The 26,903-nt window shown below is 38.1% G+C and overlaps 1 protein-coding gene and 1 pseudogene across 3 annotated transcripts in view; one reads left to right on the top strand and one right to left on the bottom strand.

The window, feature by feature from the left end:
• SOS1 (SOS Ras/Rac guanine nucleotide exchange factor 1) overlaps nucleotides 1-26,903 on the bottom strand; it is a 131,669-nt gene that overhangs the window by 79,140 nt on the left and 25,626 nt on the right. The window lies entirely within an intron of this gene.
• Nucleotides 26,208-26,690, top strand: LOC147363469 (ubiquitin-ribosomal protein eS31 fusion protein pseudogene; annotated as a pseudogene).

Genomic DNA, 26,903 nt, shown 5'->3' with positions numbered 1-26,903 from the left:
AAATAGGCACTTCTGACAATGAGAGACTGTCCATGCTTCAGGAAGATAACTTGGTGGTCACCTATTCATAAATGCCCCGCACTCTTTACCTTCGTTTTCCTCAACCATTTCTTTGAAGGCATTGCAGCCACCGCTCTTCATAAAGCTTAAATTTTCATAACCGGCCAGACAGTCTTTCCTTGCTTCCCTTTGTCACTCATTATGGGTCAAAACCACTCCCTACTTTTTAAAATGGCAGCAAAATAAAATTCACAAGACAAACATGTTTCAAAAACGCTCAACTCTTCAAAGGATGGTAGAACTCTCACTGGATTAAAGTAGACAGCACTCACTAACCAAGAGCATTTAGTATGGTCTATCTTACTGTACACACTTCATTAGCTGAGGGCCTGACAGCCTCAGTGTACAGACAGATTTTTTTTTATCAAGTGTACCATATAATGAATTTTTTAACATATATTAGAAGTACACAGATATGTATACAAACACATATATGCACTTATACTTTTTAATTAGAAGCAAGTAACATTACGGCAATGCAAAACTGTGTGAAGGGTGCTACGTCAACTATAAATAATAATTTATTATTATTTTACAGGTAAAGAAACGGAGCCCCCAAAGGCATAAATCATTTGCCCAAGAACTTTTTGTCATCTCTGGTATAGCAATTACCTACCTGACAATAACTGATCTGCTTACAGATCTCCCACCCTATTAGACGACTGAGTGCTTGAGCAGTTAAAATAATGGATGGAGTACAGACCAGAACCCAGATGCTTCTCAGCTTTCTATTCACCAGCCATAGCATTCTGTGTGTAGGTAACAGACTTTGTAAATGGATTCCTCTTCAACACTAAGCAAGATTTTAAAAACCTTCTTTTAAAACAAAACATGAATGAAACTTTTGACAAAAGTTTTACTTTTATACATATAACTGCATGCCCTCATTGGTTTAAACTGTTTTTGTAGACACCCTTTACCTTCAAGGTTGACTTATCTTCCTTGAAAGGTGCACCCTAACACTACATGACAGGCTTTTTTTGGTGGTGGGGGGGAGAAGGGGGCTCGATTTTTCATTTTTTAAACTCTCTCTTATCAGTGACACACAATCCCAACTGCTTCTTTTTATTTCTGTTTCTTTTTCCATTTGTTTCTTAGAGTTACATATTTTCCTTCACCCCTCAAATGTGGAGTCCATCCTTGTCTGTCTGCTCCCTCCTTCTGTTCTTTCCCCTAACTAATCTCACTTACTCCCATATGTTTATCACCTACATGAAAAGTTCAAGTGTTAGTCGCTCAGTCATGTCTGACTCTTCGCAGCCCCATGGACTGATGACTCCAAATCTGATTTTTCTCCTCAGTTTGAGACCCATACACCAAATTCTGGGCTAGATATCTGCGCCTATCCTACCAAAATCTCAACTATGACATGGGGGATGGAGAGAGGAACTTATTATAAAAGTTGAATAAGAAGAACTATCTTACACATAGACCTATATCTCACAAATGAAAAACAACATAGACAGGCCCCAGTTTCACTAAGATAGTCCTGGAAAAGTTGCTATAACTGGGTTTACATTCCTATTTAAGGACCCAGCATCACGTAAAATACAGCTACACATTTATAAAACCAGAGAAGATCAGTCCTGGGTGTTCTTTGGAAGGAATGATGCTAAAGCTGAAACTCCAGTACTTTGGCCACCTCATGAGAAGAGTTGACTCATTGGAAAAGACTCTGATGCTGGGAGGGACTGGAGGAAGGAGGAAAAGGGGACGACAAAGGATGAGATGGCTGGATGGCATCACCGACTCGATGGACGTGAGTTTGGGTGAACTCCAGGAGTTGGTGATGGACAGGGAGGCCTGGTGTGCTGCAATTCATGGGGTCGCAAAGAGTTGGATGCGACTGAGCGACTGAACTGAACTGATAGATGTTATTTCACACAGTCCTTCTATAAACTGTGGAAAATTCTGAAAGAAATGGGAATACCAGACCACCTGACCTGCCTCTTGAGAAACCTGTATGCAGGTCAGGAAGCAACAGTTAGAACTGGACATGGAACAACAGACTGGTTCCAAATAGGAAAAGAAGTACGTCAAGGCTGTATATCATCACCCTGTTTATTTAACTTATATGCAGAGTACATCATGAGAAACGCTGGGCTGGAAGAAGCACAAACTGGAATCAAGATTGCCAGGAGAAATATCAATAACCTCAGATATGCATATGACACCACCCTTATGGCAGAAAGTGAAGAACTAAAAAGCCTCTTGATGAAAGTGAAAGACAAGAGTGAAAAAGTTGGCTTAAAGCTCAACATTCAGAAAACGAAGATCATGGCATCCAGTCCCATCAGTTCATGGGAAACAGACGGGGAAACAGTGGAAACAGTGTCAGACTTTATTTTTCTGGGCTCCAAATCACTGCAGATGGTGACTGCAGCCATGAAATGAAAAGATGCTTACTCCTTGGAAGGAAAGTTATAACTACCCTGGACAGCATATTAAAAAGCAGAGACATTACTTTGCCAACAAAGGTCCGTCTAGTCAAGGCTATGGTTTTTCCAGTGGTCATGTATGGATGTGAGAGTTGGACTGTGAAGAAAGCTGAGTGCCAAAAAATTGATACTTTTGAACTGTGGTGTTGGAGAAGACTCTTGAGTCCCTTGGACTGCAAGGGGATCCAACCAGTCCATTCTAAAGGAAATAGTCCTGGGTGTTCATTGGAAGGACTGATGCTAAAGCTGAAACTCCAATACTCTGGCCACCTGATGCGAAGAGTTGACTCATTGGAAAAGACTCTGGTGCTGGGAGGGATTGGGGGCAGGAGGAGAAGGGGACGACAGAGGAAGAGATGGCTGGATGCCATCACTGACTCGATGGACGAGTTTGAGTGAACTCCGGGAGCTGGTGATGGACAGGGAGGCCTGGCGTGCTGTGATTCATGGGGTCGCAAAGAGTCGGACATGACTGAGCAACTGAACTGAAGTGAAAAAGGAGACACCCACAACCTCATAGCTAACGAGCAATGCTGAACTGGGCCTCCTGGTATTTAGGGCAAAGCTCTTTCCACTAAACCATAGACTGTCAAACCTTGGAGGCATATGGGGAGTGTCTAGTAGCTCCATCAGCATAAGGAATAGAATGTCCATGAAATGTATCTATTTATATAGCGGGCCTCTGTATAAAACTTGGCTTTGAGTATGTGGTCATACTTTTAAGTAACACCAGCATACCATAAATGTAAATGCAGCACTATGAATCTTATCATCTGAACAAGTAAAATCATCTTACCCATTCAAAATGGGTAAAATGATCTTCGTTTACACAAAAGATCCCATGTATTATGTAATATTATAAATATACTAAAAATCTGACATAAAGCTAAATTGCTAGAGGTAAGAAATATTAAGATTAAAAATATTTAATTAACAATAATTCTAATTAACTTTAAAAAATACCCAAGCGCTTTGAAAAAGTGATTTAGGTACCTCAAAACACATTTTAGAAAGTATTCAAGAAAATGTAAATTGATCAGATTACATTTTAAAAAATGTTGTTTTTCAAGAAGACCCTTGGAAATTATATAATTCTTCATTAATACAGCTCCATCTTTAGCTGCTCTTCAGTTTACACTTTACGCTGAAGGAATTCATACTATCTGCAGTTTGTAAAACATGGCATGCAGTTTTCACACTGTTCTCCGTGGCTATCATTCATTCTCTTGCCCTTTTGTCTACCTATTTGATTTTCAAAACCCAGATCTCATCTCATTTGGGAAGACTTGTTTCCTTCTTGTCTCTTTCTAAGGCAGTATTAATCTCATTCATTTAACTGATTTATTGAACCTATTAAATACCAGGCTGGATATATAGAGATTAATCAAAAATTTCCCCTGATCTATGGGCCTTATACTCCGCTCTATGCTAATCCTTGTACTAGGTATCACATTTTTGTTACTGGGTTTGTCTTATTGAATTATAATTACTTGTTCCCTTGTAAATTTCCTCTACTGACGCTCCCATTAGGCAAGGCCTTGTTTATCTACTTACAGAATCATTTTCTCTTTGTTTTTCACACTAAACCTCTGACATTCAGGGAACACTCAAAGCCTCTGTGTTATAGGGGTGAAAGTAATAAAATATCTTTTCCTCCGAATTAAGAGTGAAAACGAGTGGTAGTGAAGGCTACAGAGTCTGGTTGATTTCAGGAGCATGAACTTTTAAAGCAGAAATCATTCAACATAAAGGCAGTCAGAACTAAAATCAACATTTATTATGTAGAATCAATTCAACTGTATTTAATTACTGTGTTGAAATGCTAATGTTTTTAAAAAAAAAACACCCCAGACCATGATAGTGCTTGTAATTCAGTCACATATAGTTAAAATATTAAGGTTGACATGTTGTATGATACATGATGGAGAAGGCAATGGCACCCCACCCCAGTCCTCTTGCCTGGAAAACCCCCTGGGCGGAGGAGCCTGGTAGGCTGCAGTCCATGGGGTCCCTAAGAGTCAGACATGACTGAGCGACTTCACTTTCACTTTTCACTTTCACGCATTGGAGAAGGAAATGGCAACCCACTCCAGTGTTCTTGCCTGGAGAATCCCAGGGACAGGGGAGCCTGGTGGGCTGCCGTCTATGGGGTCGCACAGAGTTGGACACGACTGAAGCAACTTAGCAGCAGCGTGATACATGAAATCTTAGAAATTAAAATTCAAACGGTTTTATTCACTGATGGTTGAACTGAATTGAACTGAAAGTCGCTCAGTCATGTCCAACTCTTTGCGACCCCATGGACTATACAGTTCATGAAATTCTCCAGGCCAGAATACTGTAGTGGGTAGCCTTTCCCTTCTCCAGGGGATCTTCCCATTGATGGTTACTAAGAGTCAAATAAAACGTATCAGGTAAATAAATCGAACAAAGGATTAGGCTTAAATAGAAAATAATGCATGATGTGAACTGTTCATCTAAATTTCTAGAGATTAACCTTTATCACATCTTAAATCTGTCAAATTAGGATCATAAAGTTCATTTACACAAGAGACTAATAAATTATTTTAATTCCTTAAAAACAAAATAATACTTCAAAAACCTCTGACTGGAAAACAAGGGCAATGATAAATGTTTAAAGATAAGCAGAGAACCAATTCCTGAAATACAGACTTTGTTTTTTATTATTTCAAAGAAGATGGCTGTTAAAGAGATTTCTTTAATGAGCAGGCAGAAGTAGCACTTCCTATACAGATAGTATAAAACAAAACAAAACTTCTCTTCCATAAGATAGCAGTTATAGCTAAAGTGTTCCATTCCATCTAAATGGTACTCAAATGAATCTAAATGGTACTCAAATGATCCAAGACTATATAGAAAATGTCATATTGCCAAATTTTATGATAGCCTTCAGAAGCTATCTACAACTGATATACACTAAAGGTGTGTGTGAGAGAGTACTTACAACATGCATCACATATTTATCAGTGTGTGGAGGGGGCATTAAAAGAATGAAGAAAAAACTTCTTTCTCCCCCTAAACTGGGACTCATCCAGAAAATTTTTACTGAAAGTCTACTGTGTATAAGGTGCTATTTTAAATGTCAGAGATTGAACAGTGAACAAGATACACAAAATTGCTCTCACTAAGCTTATATTTTAATAAGAGGGATCCAGCCATTTGCTTTTACTTTTTAAAAATAGGATCTTATTTTGAACCTCCGTCTACTGAAATGAGACATCAAGTACACATAAATAAACAAAAGAATTTTTTTCTTTATTCTTTTAATGCCACCCCAACACATAGATAAATATGTGATGCATATTGTAACTGCTCTCACACACACACCTTTAGTGAGTATCAGTTGTAAACAGCTTCTGAAGGCTGTCATAAAATCTGGCAGTGTAACATTTTCTGTATAAATAAATAAATACAAAAATATATATTTGTACTGTAGTCACTGTAACTAAAGTATATGCAACAGTCTTTAAGTATATCTAAGCTTTCCTATGAATTGAATATGTATTATTATTCAATGTACACGAAATAGTCTACCTACATACAACTAATCAATACCTCCCATAAGCACATAAGTGGTGGCTAATGCAGAAATACCATTAATATCTTTCCTCCAATAAAGTAGGACCGTATCCTATCTATACTGCATGCCTTATAGCGTAGGTTGACAATCACTGTTCCTATCACTGCCTTTCCATGAGAGTGCCTTTCAAATCACGAGCATTCACAAATCAACTTTTGAAACTCAATTCATTATTAAGTGGGAACTGGCAACATACTCAGATGGTAGTTTAAGTTTTTCTTCTTAAAATAACTTTTACAATCTTACTGAAGTTTTGCATTTAAAATTTTCCCTATACAAATATACGAAATGTTCCTCAAATTCGACAGAATCAAGAGAAATGTGAATTAGAGAATATTTTATTAGCAAAAATTAAATGATCAATAACACCTATTGTTGACAGGAATGTTCAGAAAAGATTATTCTGTTACCTTGCTGGCAGAAATGCTGATAACAGCTTTTTGAAAAGTAATCCAGCAACCACTATCAAAATTAAAAATAAATTCTATGGCCCAGAAAACACACCCCTGGGATTTATCTTAACCAAATAAAAGAATATACATAAAATGATTTTACTTCAGCAGTGTTCATAGTGGTAAAAACTGGAAAGCAAACATCCATCAGTAAGAGAATACTTGAATAAAGTATGCAATATTACTGTTATGGACTTAATTGTGTCCCCTAAAAATTCATACCAGGAGTCCTAATTCCTACTACTTCAGAATGTGACTATACTTGAAAGCAGGGTCTTTATTAGGGTGGGCCTAATTCAATATGCCGAAGACTTTGACTGTGTGGATCACAATAAACTGTGGAAAATTCTCAAAGAAATGGGAATACCAGACCACTTGACCTGCCTCTTGAGAAACCTGTATGCGGGTCAGGAAGCAACAGTTAGAACTGGACATGGAACAACAGACTGGTTCCAAAGAGGAAAAGGAGTATGTCAAGGCTGTATATTGTCACCCTGCTTATTTAACTTATATGCAGAGTACCTCATGAGAAACACTGGGCTGGAAGACACACAAGCTGGAATCAAGATTGCCGGGAGAAATATCAATAACCTCAGATATGCAGATGACACCACCCTTATGGCAGAAAGTGAAGAGGAACTAAAGAGCCTTTTGATGAAAGTGAAAGAGGAGAGTGAAAAAGTTGGCTTAAAGCTCAACATTCAGAAAACGAAGATCATGGCATCCAGTCCCATCACTTCATGGGAAATAGATGGGGCAACAGTGGAAACAGTGGCTGACTTTATTTTTTTGAGCTCCAAAATCACTGCAGATGGTGACTGTAGCCATGAAATTAAAAGACGCTTACTCCTTGGAAGGAGTTATGACCAACCTAGATAGTATATTGAAAAGCAGAGATATAACTTTGCCAACAAAGGTCCGTGTAGTCAAGGCTATGGTTTTTTCAGTGGTCATGTATGGATGTGAGAGTTGGACTGTGAAGAAAGCTGAGCACCGAAGAATTGATGCTTTTGAACTGTAGTGTTGGAGAAGACTCTTGAGAGTCCCTTGGACTGACTGCAAGGAGATCCAACCAGTCCATCCTAAAGGAGATCAGTCCTGGGTGTTCATTGGAAGGAGTGATGCTGAAGCTCAAACTCCAATACTCTGGCCACCTCATGCGAAGAGTTGACTCACTGGAAAAGACTCTGATGCTGGGAGGGATTGGGGGCAGGAGGAGAAGGGGACGACAGAGGATGAGATGGCTGGATGGCATCACTGACTCAATGGATGTGAGTTTGGGTAAACTCCAGGAGTCAGTGATGGACAGGGAGGCCTGGCATGCTGCAATTCATGGGATCACAAAGTGTTGGACACAACTGAGTGACTGAACACAATATCTAATTTATTTGGAGAAGAGTGGAGAAACAGCTCCAGAAAGAAGAGTCTGAGTGAAAGCAAAAAGAACGCCCAACTGTGGATGTGACTGGTGATGGAAGTAAAGTCTGATGCTGTAAAGAACAATGCTGCATAGGAACCTGGAATGTTAGGTCCAGGAATCAAGGTAAATTGGAAGTGGGCAAACAGGAGATGGCAAGAGTGAGCATTGACATTTTAGGAATCAGTGAACTAAAATAGACCCGAAGGGGCGAATTTAATTCAGATGACCATTACATCTACTACTGTGGGCAAGAATCCCTTATAAGAAATGGAGTAGACTTCAAAGTCAACAAGAATCTGAAATGCATTATTTGGGTGCAATCTGAAAAACGACAGAATGATCTCTACTGTTCAATATCAGAGTAATCTAAGCCTATGTCCCAACCAGTAATGCTGACTAAGCTGAAGTTGAATGGTTCAGTGAAGACCTAGAAGATCTTCTAGAACTAACACCAAAAAAAAAAAAGATGTCCTTTTCATCACAGGGGACTGGAATGCAAAAGTAGGAAGTCAAGAGATACCTGGAGCAAAAGGCAAGTTTGGTCTTGGAGTACAAAATGAAGCAGATCAAAGGCTAAGAGAGTTTTGCCAGGAGAACGCAAAACACCCTCGACCAACAACACAAGAAATGACTCTACACATGACCATCCCCAGATGGTCAATACAGAAATCAGACTGCTTATATGCTTTGGAGCCGAAGATGGAGAAGCTCTATACAGTCAGCAAAAACAAGACCGGGAGCTGACTGTAGTTCAGATCTTGAACTTCTAATTGCAAAAATCAGACTTAAATTGAAGAAAGTTTGGAAAAGCACTAGACCATTCAGGTATGACCTAAATCAAATCCCTTACGATTATACAGTGGAAGTGACAAATAGATCCAAGTGATTAGATTTGATCGACAAAAGTGTCTCAAGAACGATGGACGGAGGTTAGAGACATTGTACAGGAGGCAGTGATCAAGACCATTTCCAAGAAAAAGAAATGTAAAAAGGCAAAATGGCTGTCTGAGGAGGCCTTACAAATAGCTGAGAAAAGAAGAGAAGTGAAAGGCAAAGGAGGAAAGAAAAGATATACCCATTGAGTGCAGAGTGCCAAAGAATAGCAAGGAGAGATTAAAAAAGGCTTCCTCTGATCAGTACAAAGAAATAAAGGAAAACAATAGAATGGGAAAGACTAGAGATCTCTTCAAGAAAATTAGAGATACCAAGGGAACATTTCATGCAAAGATAGGCACAATAAAGGACAGAAATGGTATGGACCTAACAGAAGCAGAAGATATTAAGAGATGACAAGAATACACAGAAGAACTATACAAGAAAGGTCTTAATGACCCAGATAACCATGATGGTGTGATCACTCACCTAGAGCCAGACATCCTGGAATGCAAAGTGGGCCTTAGGAAGCATCACTACAAAGCTAGGTGGTGATGGAATTCCTGCTAAGGTATTTCAAATCCTGAAAGATGATGCTGTCAAAGTGCTGCACTCAACATGCCAGCAAATTTGGAAAACTCAGCAGTGGCCACAGGACTGGAAAAGGTCAGTTTTCATTCCAATCCCAAAGAAAGGCAATGCCAAAGAATGCTCAAATTACTGCACAACTACAGTCATCTCACACACTAGCAAAGTAATGCTCAAAATTTTCCAAGTTAGGTTTCCACAGCACCTGAACCGAGAACTTCCAGATGTTCAATCTGGATTTAGAAAAGGCAGAGGAACCAGAGATCAAATTGCCAATATCCACTGGATCACAGAAAATGCAAGAGAATTCCAGAAAAACACCTACTTCTGCTTCATTGACTACACTAGAACTTTTGTGTGGATCACAACAATCTGTGGAAAATTCTTCAAGAGATGAGAATATCAGACCACCTTACTTGCTTCCTGAGAAATCTGTATGCAGGTTAAGAAGCAACAGTTAGAATCGGACATGGAACAACTGATTGGTTCCAGATTAGGAAAGGAGTACACGTCAAGGCTGTATATTCTCACCCTGCTTATTTAACTTTTATCCAGAGTATATCATGCAAAATGCTGGGCTGCATAAAGCACAAGCCAGAATGAAGACTGCTGAGAGAAATATCAATAACCTCAGATATGCAGATGACACCACCCTTATGGCTGAAAGCGAAGAAAAACTAAAGAATCTCTTGATGAAAGTCAAAGAGGAGAGTGAAAAGGCTGGCTTAAACCTCAACATTCAAAAAACTAAGACCATGGCATCCAGTTCCATCACTTCGTGGTAAACTGATGGGAAAACAATGGAAACAGTGCAGACTTTTCTTAGGCTCCAAAATCACTGCAAATGGTGACTACGGCCATGAAATTAAAAGACGCTTGCTCCTTGGAAGAAAAGCTATGACAAACCTCGACAGCATATTAAAAAGCAGAGACATTACTTTGCCGACAAAGGTCCATCTAGTCAAAGCTATGGTTTTTTCCAGTAGTCACGTATGGATGTTGAGAGTTGGACCATAAAGAAAGCTGAGTGCCGAAGAATCGATGCTTTTGAACTGTGGTGTTGGAGAAGACTCTTGAGAGTCCCTTGGACTGCAAAGAGATCAAACCAGTCAATTCTAAAGGAAATCAACCCTGAATATTCATTGAAAGGACTGATGCTGAAGCTGAAGTTCCAATACTTTGGCCACCTGATGCAAAGAACCGAGTCATTGGAAAAATCGCTGATGCTGGCAAAGATTGGAGGCAGGAGAAGGGAATGATAGAGGATGAGATGGTTGGATGGCATCACCAACTCAATGGACATGAGTTTGTGGAAGCTCCAGGAGTTAGTGATGGAGGGAAACCTAGCCTGCTGAAGTCCATGAGGTCTCAAAGAGCCAACAGGACAGAGTGACTGATCTCGACTGAATTTATTTGCTGTGAAGTTGGAGGTAACAGCAAGCACTAAAGCCCAATGAAGGAGACTGTTCAGAGAAACAAATAGCAAGCAGAGCCAGCAGAGGGTCTGGAGATGAGATCAGAGATAGGAGTGGCCAGATCACTTAACGACTTGAGGGTGATGGAGCAGCAGTTAGGTTTCTACAAGGGTACATTGCAACTTTAAGTTCAGGAAAAAGAAAGTTCATTGCCACGGTTTTAGACTCCACATTGCAAATAAGAAACTTGTGGGGTCTGATGTCAAAGAAAAATGTTCATAATATCTGAAAAACCTTTTCCCTTCCCAACTATTTACAGCCATGAGGCTGTATTTTCTTTATACAGTTCAACTAAAACAGCATATCACAACCAACTGAATGAAGAGAATCTGTTCCTTCTTTTTCTAATTTTTTATGTTTTGGCCTTGCCATGCAACATGCAGGATCTCAGTCCCCTAGCCAGGGATTGAATCTGTGTGCCATGCAGTGGAAGTATAGTCTCAATCACTGGACTACCAGAAACTGTTGTTTCTTTTATGAAGTCGAAAAAGAGATTTGCAAAAATGTAAAAAATGACACTAAATTTTTTGTTTGGGGAAATACATTTTATAAAAAAAATTTATTGTTAATACGTAAGGAGTTAACTATTTTAAAATAAATTTAAGTGTTTTATTTTTTAAATATAAATTCATGGGCATAACTCATATACAAGGTGCTCTTTGAGACCCTCAATAATTGTTTAAGAGTGTAGAGGAGTTATCAGATCAAAAACTTGAGAACTACTGACTTATTTGTCAAAGATGTCCTGGAGTAGCATTCCCCAATCATCATTAATAACTTCTGAGGACTTCTTACCAGGCTAACTAGAGAAGATCTGTTTACAGATCTTCTATAATAATAATAATTCAGTCAGCCACACACATCATCCTGTTTACCCTCCAAAACCCCAAATCATAAACCTGTTAGTCCTACGACTTTCACAACTTTTAGAAGGGAGAGGCAAGCTTCCAAGAGAAATCTACACTGAACAACAATGCATAACACAAGTAAGAGTAAAGCTGCCCTGGTTAAACAGAGTGTGGTATCCCCTACCTCTAGTTCATCAATCCCCTCAGTTTCCATGAAGGTCCCTCTAAAGAACTACCTAGAATCACAGAAAACACAGTTTTTAAAATCTTTATTTTAAACTGCTGCTCAAATATGCTACTTACAAAGTTTCAAAAAGGTTTTGTCGTTGTTTCAAAATGATCATGTTCAAACTCACCCTCCAATAGACACTCTTAAATCGCTCAGTCATGTCTGACTCTGCGACTCCACAGTCCATGGAATTCTCTAGGCCAGAATACTGGAGTGGGTTGCCTTTCCCTTCTCCAGGGGATCTTCCCAACCCAGGGATCGATCCCAGGTCTCAGATGTACAGTACTAGTATCTATGTGTGTGTGTGCGTGCAAACTCAATCGTGTCCAACTCTTTGTGACCCTCCTGGATGGCAGCCTGCTAGGTTCCTCTGTCTGTGGAATTACCTAGGGAAGAATACTGGAGTGGGCTGCCATTTCCTACTCCAGGGGATCTTCCTGACCCAGGGATTGAACCATGTCTCTTGTGTCTCTGCATTGGCAGGTGGATTCTTAAACCACTGCTCCACCTGGAAAGTCCGTTAGTATCTATACCTATGGAGAAACACAAAGTTGTTTAAATCTCGTAACAACTCTCAGACTCATGAGAATGCCTAAGGATTCTTGATAAATTACTTGAGGACTGGTAGATGAGTGGAGTTCATCTAAAAAGTCTTCCCGGAGAAAGAGACACTATGATTAGGCAAGCAGGAAAGTCAGCTCAGTTACGAAGGGCTAGAATGAGGCATGTTTCCTAGATTATATGAACTAACAACCCGGCAGTGTGTGGCTCTTAAGCACCTGAATTCTGCAGGCCACATTCAAAAATTTTTATCTGAAATAACTCTCTTTTGAATTGGGGGCAGATTTACATTTCCTACTTTAGTAATAGGTTCCCTAATCTAGGGCAAATTTAAAAGATGAAAATAAGCCCAAAGACTTAACTGGAATACTTGGTTCTAAGACAAAAATTATTTCAGTTCCACATAAACTGAGATTGACATAGGACAGAACTGTTTCACAGTTCAAAGAAGATAGAATTAAGAGTTTTTACAGTGAAGCATAAAAATGATTTTAGAAACATTACAGCATAGTTGGAATAGGCCACTGGCTATATAGAAGCCTAGGCAGGAGCAGACCAAGGGCAGGCAGGCAGGCAGCAGTGCTTTCACCATCTATTTTTAGTGTTTAACAGTGCTTTCCACACATCTCACAGTTGGTGTCTAAAAAACTAGATGTTTATATACAGCTACCTATTTGGCTAAGCAAACTCCTATGAAAGAAACAACACAGATTAACTATTTTGGGCAAAAAGTAAAAAAAAAAAGATCGCTTAACTATTAAAGTGAAGGGCTAAACAATGGCTCAACTGGTAAAGAATCTGCCTGCAATGAGGAAGACCTAGGTTCGATCCCTGGGTTGGAAAGATCCCCTGGAGAAGGGAAAGATTATCCACTCCAGTGTTCTGGCCTGGAGAATTCCATGGACTGTAAAGTCCATTGGGTCAAAAAGCCCAAGGAGTCAGACACGACTGAGTGACTTTCATTTTAAACGAAAAAAAGAGACTTTAGTATTTTTGTAAATATTAAAAGGAACATCTATTAGCCTATTAACTTAGACTGGTGAAAGCAAGACTGTCTCTTCCCTTACACAGACTTTGGCCAGGGAGATTTTTAAAGGGGGCACGTGGGGAGGAGTTGGGGAGGGAGGGCAGATAGCTTTATCCTTTTCCTATTACATGTCTTTTTCTTATCACTGCCTTTGAATTTTCTAATAGGTGTAACATGTCTCCAGGAAATAACTAACCTGCCCACTGTACTCTGTTTTACATAAGTTTATTCATGAAATTCTGTCCCACATTTCACTAGCACATATTTTTAAACATCTATCTTCTTCCTCATATGCTTCCTTTGTTTAAAAACAGAAGAGAAAAGACACCCATAAAGGGAAATGTCCCCTTTACACAAAGCTTCAGTAATGCAAAATGTGTAAGTTCTGGAGATCTAATATACAACATGATGACCATACTCAATAATACTGTATCATATTCTTGAAATTTGTTGAGAGACATCTTAAGTGTTCTCACAACACAAAAAGAGGATAACTGTGTGAGCTGGTGGAAATGTTAATTAGCTTGACTGTGGTAATCATTTACAATGTAAATATATATATCAAAATATCACATTATATACCTTAAAAGTATATACAACTTTTCTCACTTATACCTTAATAAAGGTGAGAGAAAAAGAGAAAACAAAAACACCTATAAATCATACTGTTAAAAGCCAAATTATCTGCCAGGCTAAATTTATGGGTTTTTTGGTACACGGTAAAATAATTAGATACTATTTAGCACAGAATCAATTTTTAAGTCATTCCAAAAATAGTAAGCTTTTTATTATCTGAAGAAATGTTGCCAAGGAGATCTGTATTTGAAAATCACTAAAAATATATGAGCTGAAATAAATTTGTACTTTCCTTCAAAAAAGAATTATCAGAAATAAATTTACTAAGAACTACCTATGAAAGTGAAAGTGAAGTAAAAGTGAAGTCACTCAGTCGTGTACGACTCTTTACAACCCCACGGACTGTAGCCTAACAGGCTCCTCAGTCCATGGAATTTTCCAGGCAAGAGTACTGGAGTGGGGTGCCATTTCCTTCTCCAGGAGATTTTCCCAACCCAGGGATCGAACCGGGGTCTCCCACATTGCAGGCAGATGCTTTACCGTCTGAGCCACCAGGGAAGCCCCAAGAACTACCTATACCTACCATTAATTAACTATGTAATCTTGGATTAAGTGATTTAATTAATTTCTATCTGGGCAAAGAGAAGAGGAATTAATTGGATGATCTGTAAAGCTCCTTTTAAGTTCTAACATTCTTTGATTATTAGATTATTTTCTTACGTTCAAATAACTGTGAGGATCTGAAGGAAGACAAACCTAGGAAGAAAAGTATGTGTATGCATGAATTTTAAAAGGAACCAAATAACTGAGGCACTAACCATGGCTAAATAGTATAAGAAACTTTGTATATGCAAATATATGCAAATTGTATGTGCAAACAAGAGAGGATAAATCTAAATTTTATCTAATAGATAAGTAGAAACTGCTACTTATCAGCATTTTTCTAATATTTTGTGATAGTTAACAGGGATCATTAAGGCAGAGGGTCAGGAACCAACAGCATCCACACCACTTGTTAATGCTTAATAATGTTCGAGAACTGATCTAAGGCACAAGCCCGAAGTAAACCCCTGAAACATTAATGATGAACCCATGATTAGAAAAGTTCAAGTGCTAAACATTTTCACTTTCTGAAAATTAAAAAGTTTATATAAGCTTTAACTATTCTATATTAATCACAATATTGTAAGAATGCTCTGGTTCATAAACCAGGAGGAATATTTGCAGTTCATTTATCTGATAAGGAATCTGTATTCAGAATATATAAAGATTTCTCACAAATTAATAACAAAGAACCCAATTAACAAATGGGAAACGAATCTGAATAGACATTTCTCCAAAAAAGATAAACAAATGGCCAATATGCACAAGAAAGGAGGTCTAACATTATTACTTTAGGAAAATGTAAATAAAAACCACAATGAGATATCACTTCATTTCCACTAGTATGGCTAGAATCAAAAAGATCATTAAGTACTGGCGTGGCTGTGAAGGAACTGGACCCCTCACACACTGCTGGTGGGAGTATAACGTGGTGCTGCCACTTAGGAAAGCAGTCTGGTGGCTCCTCAAACAATTAAACATGAAATTTACCACATGCCCCAGCAATTCCACTCTGAGAGAAAGGAAAATACTACATCTACACAAGAAACATTTAAACAAGTGTTTATAGCAACATTATTCTTAATAGCCAAAAGACGTAAAATAACCTGAATGTCCATGTATTGTTTTGTTGCTGTTAGTCACTAAGTTGTGTCAAACTCTTCTGTGAATCCATGGACTGTAGCCCTTCTGTACATGGAATTTCCCAGGCAAGAATACTAGAGTGGGTAGCCATTTCCTTCTCCAGGGGATCTTCCCGACCCGGGGATCGAACCCATGTCTCCTGCACTGGCATGCAAATTTTTTACCACTGAGTTCATCAGGGAAGCCCACCCATGTATTGACACATAAAATGTAGCATTATCCATACAAGCTTCCCTGGTGGCTCAGATGGTAAAGAATCCGCCTGCGATGCAGAAGACCCAGGTTTGATCCCTGAGTTCGGAAGGTCGCATGGAGAAGGAAATGGCAACACACTCCAGTACTCTTGCCTTGAGAATCCTATGGACAGAGGGGTCCATGGGGTCTCAAAGAGTCAGACGCAACTAAGTGACCAACATACATACACACACATATCCATGCAATGGGCTAATAACTGGCTATTAAAAGGAATGAAATACTGATGCATACTACAACATGGATGAACCTAAAACGTTCTGCCAAGTGAAACACATATTATGATTCCATTTACATGGAATGCCAGAATAGGCAGTTTTATAGAGACAAAGTAGACCAATGGTTGCCTGGGGCTGGGGAGGGGTACGACAGAAGGAATCAAGGTTTCTTTTTGAGGTGATGAAAAGGATTAATAATTAAATGTAGTGATGGTTGCACAATTCTGTGAATATACTAAAACCCACTAAATTATACACTGTAAGTGGCAGACTGTATAATAACACAAATTACACCTCAAAGTTCCTGTCAAAAAAAAAAAAAAACCACAACACAGAAAGAAAATGAATAAAATCAAGAAAATATAAACAAAAACATATATTTTCATTGCAGGAGTTAATTTCAGTAGTATGTCTAAAACAACCGAACAATTAGATAATACAGAAAACAACTTTACATTTAGCATTATGTGAATTCTAACAGCTTTCTGGACACTAATCCTAACTAACCTAATTTGAATTATACTTTATTTATTTAGAAATTATTAATAAAATTTGTTCCAAATGTTGAAATTTCTGACAAAGCAACATTTATATTAGGAATATAAGGATATTTTTTAAATATATGCTTTTAAAAACCAGAGTATGTCTCCTTCATAAAATGTTCAACTAATTTCTTACTTTTAACTATCAGAAGCACAAAAGAAACAGGAGTTCTCAAATTATTAGCACAGAACTCAAGAGCTTTCCTAGGAGGTACACAAGTACCACCATAATTCTACTCACTGCCTTTGGGAAAAAAACTTAGTGATCTGGCAATATATTGAACTTCCGTTTAAGATCTTTTTTTTTTAAGTACTGCTTCTATTTTTAAAAAGGAAGAAGAGTTCATTTTTGAGCCAAAAGATTAGGCTATGTAGATTCTGGTGAGCTGAGACTGGTGGGATGGAAGAATAGAAAGAAGAGATTTTCCCTTTTATTTCACATGCATCTGTATTATTTTAATTTTAACTTGAATAGTGAATGATTATTACTATTTAAAAGGGAACAAGATCCCACAAAGTGATTCACAAGGAAAGTCTCAATCTTTTAAGTTCTTTTTTTATTTTTAAGAAGGCTATAAAATCAATATGAAGATGGCCGTAGTTACCAGTATATTCATTATTAAATGCCCATTAAAAAACTTTAAAAAAAACCTTGTATTTGAAAATAATTTTATTTTTAAACCTGTACTTTTGCTGTAACCAAAGTATGCAGACTAAAAGAGCTTAGTATTATGAATTGCTAAAAAGCATAACACACTCAAACTCTGAAAAAGAAACCACAGAAGAAATGTTTTGGCTTAATATTTTGGCAAGGTATTTTTGTTCCAAAGTGGTGACTAAATGAAAAAATTAGGAATTACTTAACGGTAGAACAACAAAATACATTCTGTAAAAAGCTGGGTCCTTTAATACTTTAATAATTCTAAAAGGTAGAATTCACTCCATATGCTATAACTATTAATAAAGTATCAATAAGTATCAAGTTATGCTTTTATCAACTTAATAATTGTTCAACCTAAATCCTAATAGAAGACAAAAATCTAAAAAAGCAAAAGCAAACTAGAATTGGTTTATTATACAGATGTGAAGATATTTCTGGTTACCTATACTTTTCCTACCCTGCAAAGTTTTGAACTTCCTCAGGTAAAATGCTAATGTAACACAGATAACTTAAAATACAGTCATAAAGAGATTTCACTGAATTCAAGTCTTGGTAGTTTTCCAGCATATACATTAAAGACTGAAATATTTGACTCCAAATTTCAAATAGGGTCAAAGGAATGAAAAATTACTTTTGCTAATAGAATCTGAAAATATAAAGTACCCTGGCTTAGAGGGGGGTATTAGATAAATATAAAAAAATTTTTTTTACTTCACTGGAGACCTTCTTAAAGTAGTAGTTTCATTATGAAATAATTTTACTAAAACTTCCAAGTAATTCCTATTTAAGGCTAACAATACGATATTGCTGGGGAAATATTTTTTTCACACACAAAAAACCACACACAAATGGAAGAGAAGATTCGTAAAGAGACTGGCTTGGATGCGGTCAGACAAAAACACCGCCTTACCTAGATTGGAAAGACAACTAAAATGACAGAAAATTTCTCATCGAAAACCATGGAAGTCAGAGGAAGTCGCGATAATATTCTTTTAAGTGCTAGATGAAAAGAGCTACCAACTCGGAATCCAATCAGTATTGGTGAAAATACTGTTCTGGAATGAAGAGGAAATATAAACATTCTCAAATGAAACAAAATTAAGAAAATTTGTTGCCAATAGACCCACCCTAAAAGAATGGCTTAATCAGATCAGATCAGATCAGATCAGTCGCTCAGTCTGTCTCTTTGCGACCCCATGAATCGCCGCACACCAGGCCTCCCTGTCCATCACCAACTCCCACAGTTCACTGAGACTCATGGCCATCGAGTCAGTGATGCCATCCAGCCATCTCATCCTCTGTCGTCCCCTTCTCCTCCTGCCCCCAGTCTCTCCCAGCATCAGGGTCTTTTCCAATGAGTCAACTCTTCGCATGAGGTGGCCAAAGTACTGGAGTTTCAGCTTTAGCATCATTCCTTCCAAAGAAATCCCAGGGCTGATCTCCTTCAGAATGGACTGGTTGAATCTCCTCGCACTCCAAAGAAGTTGTCTAACCAGAAGGCAAACAATGAAGGAGGAATTTCAGAACATCAGGAAGGAAGGAAGAACATGATGAAGAAATTATTGGGTAAGTACAACAGGCTTTCCTTCTCTTCTTCATTTTCCAATTATGTTTGATGGCTGAAGCAAAATTGTAAGAATGTCTCGTGTGGTTCTAAATGTAGGTAGAGGATATATTAAGGCAATCATCTTATACAGAACCACATAAAGGAAGGGAGATAAATTTCTCTATGCTTCAATCAAACAGATAAAATAATACCAATATGCTGTGATAACTTATACACAATTAACCCTTGAACAATGTGAGTCTGATCTGTGTGGTTCCACTTACAGGGGGATATCTTTCCACAGTAAATACTGGGAGCTTCCCTGGTGGTCCAGTGGTTAAGAATCAGCCTGCCAATGCAGGCACATGGGTTCAGTCCCTGGTCTGGGAGGATTCCACATGCCCTGGGGAACTAAATAAGCCCATGAGCCACAGCTACTGAGCCCGAGCTCTACAGCTGCAAGCTGAAACTGCTGCGCACGGGTGCGCAGAGCCTGTGCTCCACAGCGAGAAGCTGCTGGAAGGAGAAGCCTGCACATGCCGCACACAGTGGCCCCGGCTGGCCATACACAGCTAGACAAAGACTTCACACAGCAGTGAAGACCCAGAGCCAAAAGTAATTTTTAAACATAAACTTAAAAAAAAGTAAATACCATAGTACTACATAGTCCATGGCTGACTGAAGCTGGAGATTCAGAGCAATAGTGGAGACTGTGAGCCAACTGTAAGTTATGCACAGATTAACCCCCCGCCTTGTTCAAGGGTTGACTGTATACATCATGTAATACTCAGAACCACTATACAAAAAGCTATACAAAGAGATACACAAAAACACAGTAAATAAATCAAAATGGAATTCTAATAAATGTTCAAGTAACCCCAGGAAACAGAAAACAGTATCTAAAATGGCAGGCTAACCCATAAGACAGCAATAATTACACTGCATGAAGATGGTCATAGCAATTAAAAGCAGAGATTTGCAGAGTGGATTAAAAAAAGTGACCTAACTATGTACTACCTAATGACAGTCACTTCAAATACAATAATATAAGTAGATAAAAGTAAAAGAACAGAAAAAGATACATCATGCAAGCCTTAATCAAAAGAAAGCAGAAGTGGCAACATTAATATCAGATAAAGTAGATTTCAAACAAAGCTAGTGGAGGTGATGGAAATCCAACTGAGCTATTTCAAATCCTAAAAGATGTGAAAGTGCTGCATTCAACATGCCAGCAAATTTGGAAAACTCAGCAGTGGCCACAGGACTGGAAAAGGATTGCATTCCAATCGCAAAGAAAGGCAATGTCAAAGAATGTTCAAACTACCGCACAATTGCACTTATCTCACACGATAGCAAAGTAGTGCTCAAAATTCTCCAAGCTAGGCCTCAACAGTACTTGAACCAAGAACTTCCAGATGTTCAATCTGGATTTAGAAAAGACAGAGGAACCAGAGATCAAATTGCCAACATCTGTTGGATCCAGAAAAAGCAAGAGAATTCCAGAAAAACATCTACTTTTGCTTCATTGACTGTGCTAAAGCCTTTGACTGTGTAGATCACAACAAACTGTGGAAAATTCTTCAAGAGATGGGAATATCAGACCAACCTACTTGCTTCCTGAGAAATCTGTATGCAGGTTAAGAAGCAACAGTTAGAATCGGACATGGAACAACTGACTGGTTCCAAACTGGGAAAGGAGTATGTCAAGGCTATATATTTTCACCCTACTTATTTAACTTCTATGCAGTGTACATCATGTGAAATGGTGGACTGGATGAAGCACAAACCAGAATCAAGCCTGCTGGGAGAAATACCAATAACCTCAGATATGTAGATGACACCACCCTTATGGCTGAAAGGGAAGAGGAACTAAAGAGCCTCTTGATGAAAGTGAAAGAGAATAGTGAAAAAGCTGGCTTAAAACTCAACATTCAAAAAGCTAAGACCACAGCATCTGGTCCCATCACTTCATGGCAAATAGATGGGGAAACAATGGAAACAGTGAGAGACTATTTTCTTGGGCTCCAAAATCACTGCAGATGGCAACTGCAGCCATGAAATTAAAAGACACTTGCTCCTTTGAAGAAAAGCTACTGACAAACCTAGACAGCATATTAAAAAGCAGAAACATTACTTTGCCGACAAAGGTCTGTATAGTCAAAGCTAAGGTCTTTCCAGTAGTCATGTATGGGTGTGAGAGTTGGACCATAAAGAAAGCTGAGTGCTGAAGAATTGATGCTTTTGAACTGTGGCGTTGGAGAAGACTCTTGAGAGTCCCCTGGACTGCAAGGAGATCCACCCAGTCAATCCTAAAGGAAATCAGTCGTGAATATTCATTGGAAAGACTGATGCTGAAGCTGAAGTTTCAATACTTTGGCCACCTGATGCAAAGAACTGACTCACTGGAAAAGACCCTGATGCTGGGAAAGACTGAATGCAGGAGAAGAAGGGGGCGACAGAGGATGAGATGGTTGGATGGCATCACCAACTCGATGGTCATGAGTCTAAGCAAGTTCCAGGAGTTTGTGATGGACAGGAAAGCCTGCGTGCTGCAGTTCATCAGGTCGCAGAGAGTCAGACATGATTGAGCAACTGAACTGAACTGAAAGTAGACTTCAAAGCAAGGAAATTCACTGGACAGAGGGACATTATCCAATGTTAAAAAGGCCAGTCCATCAAGAAGACAGCAATCCCAAATGCATATCCACCAAACAACAGAGTTCTAAAATGTAAGCAAAAACTGATAGAACTGAAAGGAGAATGCACAAACCCACAGTAATAGCTGAACAATTCAATACCTCTCTCTAAACAATCAGTACAACTATATAGAAAATCACAAAGAATTTAAAAGAACTCAACAATACCATCAGTCAACAAGAATTAATCAACATTTATACAACACTCCATACAAGAAGAGAGGAAAACACATTCTTATCCAGTGCCTAAGCAACACAAAACAAGATAGAATATATCTTGGACTACAAAACAAATCTGAACAAACTGAAAAGAACCGAAATCATTAAAAATATGTTCTTTGACCACAATAGAAACAAACTAGAAATCAATAACAGAAAGTTAACAGGAAAATCTTCAAACACTTGAAACTTTAACAATACACTTATATGTAAATAATCTATGGATCAAAGGAATTCTCAAAGGAAATTTAAAAACACATACAATAGAACTGAAGGAGGGACTTCCCTGGTGGTCCCATGGCTAAGACCTAATTCCCAGTGCATGAGGCCTGGGTTTGATCCCTGGTCAGGGAACTAAATCCCACATGCTACAACTAAGAACTGGCACAGCCAAATAAATAAATCCAAAAAAATGGGTGCAAGACCTAAATAGACATTACTCCAAAGAAGACATACATATGACCTACAGACACATGGAAAGATGCTTAACATTACTCATTATTACAGAAATGAAAATCAAAACTACAATGAGGTATTATTACCTTATACCATCAGAATGGTCATCATCAAAAAATCCACAAATAATAAATGCTGGAGAAGGTGTGGAGAAAAGGGAACCCAAATGTACTGTGGGTTGTAATGTAAATTGATACAACCACTTGGAGAACAGTACAGAGGTTCCTTAAAAAAACTAAACATAGAACTATCATGACCCAGCGATCCCACTAAAGGGCATATAGCCTGAGAAAACTGTAATTCAAAGACTCATGTACCGCAGTGTTCACTGCAGCAATGTTTACAATAGCCAGGACATGGAAGCAACCTAAACATCCATCGGCAGATGAAAGAATAAAGCGGTTGTGGTACATATATACAATGGAATATTACTGAGCCATAAAGAGGAATGAAATTAGGTAATTTACAGTGATATGGATGGGCCTAGAGTCTGTCACACAGGGTGAAGTGAGTCAGAAAAAGAAAAACAAGTATATTAATGTCTATGTATGGAATCTAGAAAGACAGTACAGATGAGCTTGTTTGCAGGGCAGAACAGACACACGGGTGTAGAGAAAAGACACATGGACAGTAGGGGAAAGGGAGGGTGAAATGAACTGGGAGAGTAAGACTGATGTATGTATACACTACCATGTGTAAAACGGACAGCTAGTGGGAAGTTGCTGTTCCAGCACAGGGAGCTCAGCTAAGTGCTCTGTGATGACGAGAGGGCTGGGATGGGGAAGGGAGGTTCAGGAGGGAGGGGATATATGTACATATACGGCTGATTCACTTTGTTCTACAGCGGAAACTACCACTTAGAGCAATTATGTGCCACTAAAAGAATAAATTTTTTTAAAAAAGAACTACAGGAAAATGAAAATACAACATATTAAAATCTGTGAGGCATAGGTAAAACAGTGCTGAGAAAGAAATTTACAGCAATTAAAAAAAAGGAAAAACTCAAATCAATAATTAACTCTCAACCTCTAGAATCCCTCTGCAAAAATGCAAAATAAAAGCAAAGAAAGAAAAAGGAAAAAATAAAAATACAAGCAGAAATCAATAAACTGAAAATGGAAAAATAGGGAAGAATCAATAAAACAGCTGGTTCTTTTAAGAGATCAAAAACTGAAGCACCTAGCAAGACAAAGGGAAAAAAAAGAGAGAGAGAGAGAAGATACAAATTACCAACATGGGAATAAATCAGAAATGAAATGTGAATGTGTCTACACACCCTGCAACTACAAAAAAAAAAAAAAAGGGAACACTATGAATAACTCTTCACAAACAACTGACAATTTAGAAGGAATGAACCAATTTCTCACAAAACAAAAACTACAACTTACCCAACTTTACTTATGAAGTTAATAATTTGAATAGTCTTACACCTACTAAATAAAATGCATTTGTAAATTCAAAACATCCGAAAAACTCTCCAGATCCAGATGGTCTCACTGAAAATTGTAGCAAACTTTTAAAGAAGAATTAACATCAATTTTCCACAATCTTTTCTAGAAACAGAACTGAAGGGAACATTTTCAAATTCATTCTATTAAGCTAGTATCACCCTGATTTAAAAAACAAACAAACATAAACACAGTATAAAAAACTACAGATCAACATTCTTCATAAGTACAGATCTTTAACAAAATATTAGCAAGTCAAATTTGGAAATATACAAAAAGAATCATCCATTATGATCAAGCAGAGTTTATTCCAGGGTTGCAGGTCTAGACCAATATTATAAAACTAATCAATGTAATCCACCACATTAAAAAGCTAAAGAAAAAAACCATGTAATTCATCTCAATTGAGGTAAAAAAAAAAAAAGAGTAGTATTTGACAAAATTCTTCACCCACTCATGTGGGAAAAAGTATCTCTCAGAGAAACAGAAACGGAATGGAACTTCTTCAACTGGATAAAGAGCATCTACAAAAACCTACAGGTAACATACACTTGAGAGTAAAAGACTGAACTGTTGTTGCTGTTTAGTAGCTAAGTCACATTGAATTCTTTGCAAGCCCATGGACTGCAGCCCACCAGGCTCCTCCGTCCATGGGATTTCCCAGGCAAGAATACTGGGGAGTGTGTAAGTGTTAGTCACTCAGTGTGTCCAACTCTTTGCAGCCCCTGGACTGGAGCACGCCAGGCTCCTCTGTCCATGGAATTCTCCCGGCAAGAATACTAGAGTAGGTTGCCATTTCTTTCTCCAGGGGATCTTCCCAACCCAGGGATCAACCTGCCTCTCCTGCAATGCAGGCAGATCCTCTACTGCATTCAGATCCCAAAGAATGAATTCTTTCCCCCCAAAATTGGGAGAAAAAACACAAAATGTCCAATCAACATATTCATTAAACATACTGCTGAAAGTTTTTGCCAGTGCAATAAAATAAGAAAAGGAGATTTAAAAAAAATAATAAATTTGAAAGGAGAAAATAAAACTGTCTCTATTTGTCAATTAAATGATTATCTAGGTAGAAAATTGCCAAGAATCTACAAAACAAAAAGACAACAAATAGTGAGTTCAGTAAGTTCATAGGATACAAGACAAACACATAGAAAAAATCCACTGTACTTGCAATGAACACATGGACATAAAAAATAAAATAACCCACACACCCGAAACACTAGGTACAAATCTAACAAAACAAGCATATAAGACTTGTATTCTAAAAATGGCACAATACTCATCAGGAAACCAAAGATCCAAAAACAAATAGAGAGACATTCTATGTTAATGGAATGAGTGATTCAACAATCTCAGAATGTCAATTCTTCCACTCCCTAATATTAATACAGGGGTTTAACATAGTTCCTACCAATATCCCAAGCAAGATTTATTGTGTAGATATTGACAAGATCATTCTAAAATTTATATGAAGAGGAAAAGGAACTAGACTTACTAAAACAATTTTGGAAAATAAAATGGAAGGAAATATATCCTACCCAATTTAAAGACTTATTTTACAGCGATAGTAGTAAAAACTGTATAGTACTGGCAGAGAGAGAGAAACACATGGAATAAGACAGAACCCAGAAATAGATCCACAAAAATATGCACAAATTTTTAGCAAAAGTACAAAAGCAATTCAGTGGAGGGACTGCTTTTCCAACAAATGGTGCTGAAGCGAACGGACATGTGTAGGCAAAAAAAATGAACTTCAACCTAAATCTCATATCTTATGCAAAAATAACTCAAAATGTATCTTAAAGGTAAAATGTAAAACTATAGAGCTTGTAGGGAAAAATACAGGAGAAAAATTTCAGGATCCATTGATATGCAAAGATTATTTAAGACCTGACACCAACCCATTAAAGGAAAATACCGATAAATTGAACGTCAAAACTTAAAAACTTTTGCTCTAGGAAAGAGCCTAGAAAGTGGATAAGAAGGTAATGTAAGAAGTGGGCAAAATATTTCCAAACCACAGGCCCAACAAAGGATTAGTATCCAAAATATATATAAAGAACTCTCAAAACTCAACAGTAAAAGAGCAAACAATCCAATTAGAAAATGGGTAAGAGACACAAAGAAACACTGCGCTCATATATGATATGACATACACACGTTTTTGCTACAAGTGTTTACAAAACAAAAGGACAGAAAATGACCTCACTGGTTCTCAGTAAGGGACAAGTTAGCTTTTAGACCTGCCATTTGCAGTGGAACCATCACCAAGATGCAGATTTTCATGAAGACCCTGACAAGGAAGTCCATCACTCCTGAAGTCAAACCCTCGGATGCAACAGAAAATATAAAGGCCAAGATCCAAGATAACAAAGGAATTCCTCCCGATGGGCAAAGCCTGGTCTTTGCTGGCAAGCAACTGGAAGATGGATGTACTGTGACTACAATGCAAAAGGAGTCCACTCTTTACCTTAACGTTTTAAACTTTGTGGTGGTGCTAAGAAAAGAAAAGGAAGAAGTCTTACATCACTCCCAAGAAGAACAAGCATAAGACAAAGAAGGTTTAAGCTGGCTGTTCTGAAATACTATATCGTGGATGACAATGGCAGAATCAGTCACCTTCATCAGGAGTGCCCTACTGAGGAATGTGGTGCCAGAGTTTTTATGGCAAGCCACTTACACAGGCATTACTGTGGCAAATGTTGTCTGACCTATTGTTTCAACAAACCAGAAGGCAAGTAATTGCATATTGGTTAATAAAAGACAGAGACACTAGTTTGATAAATTATAATACAACTAAATAGTAGTATACAGCCACAGAAAATAAAGGTGATAACCTTAACTGCTATGGTCTCCAAAGTATATTTGTGTGTGGGGGGCGGGGGGAGGGTAGTGGTGATAAGGGTACTAAAAAACGGGTGTGCTCCCCAAAAGAAAGAAAACACACACAGACACACCACATTCATGT

The sequence above is a fragment of the Bos grunniens genome, chromosome 11 (genome assembly GCF_055505025.1).
Source record: "Bos grunniens cultivar Pamir isolate PY7600 chromosome 11, Bosgru_T2T1.0, whole genome shotgun sequence".
NCBI lineage: Eukaryota > Metazoa > Chordata > Mammalia > Artiodactyla > Bovidae > Bos > Bos grunniens.
Note: the sequence above shows the minus strand (reverse complement) of the source record. Positions and strands in the feature narration are given on the sequence as shown.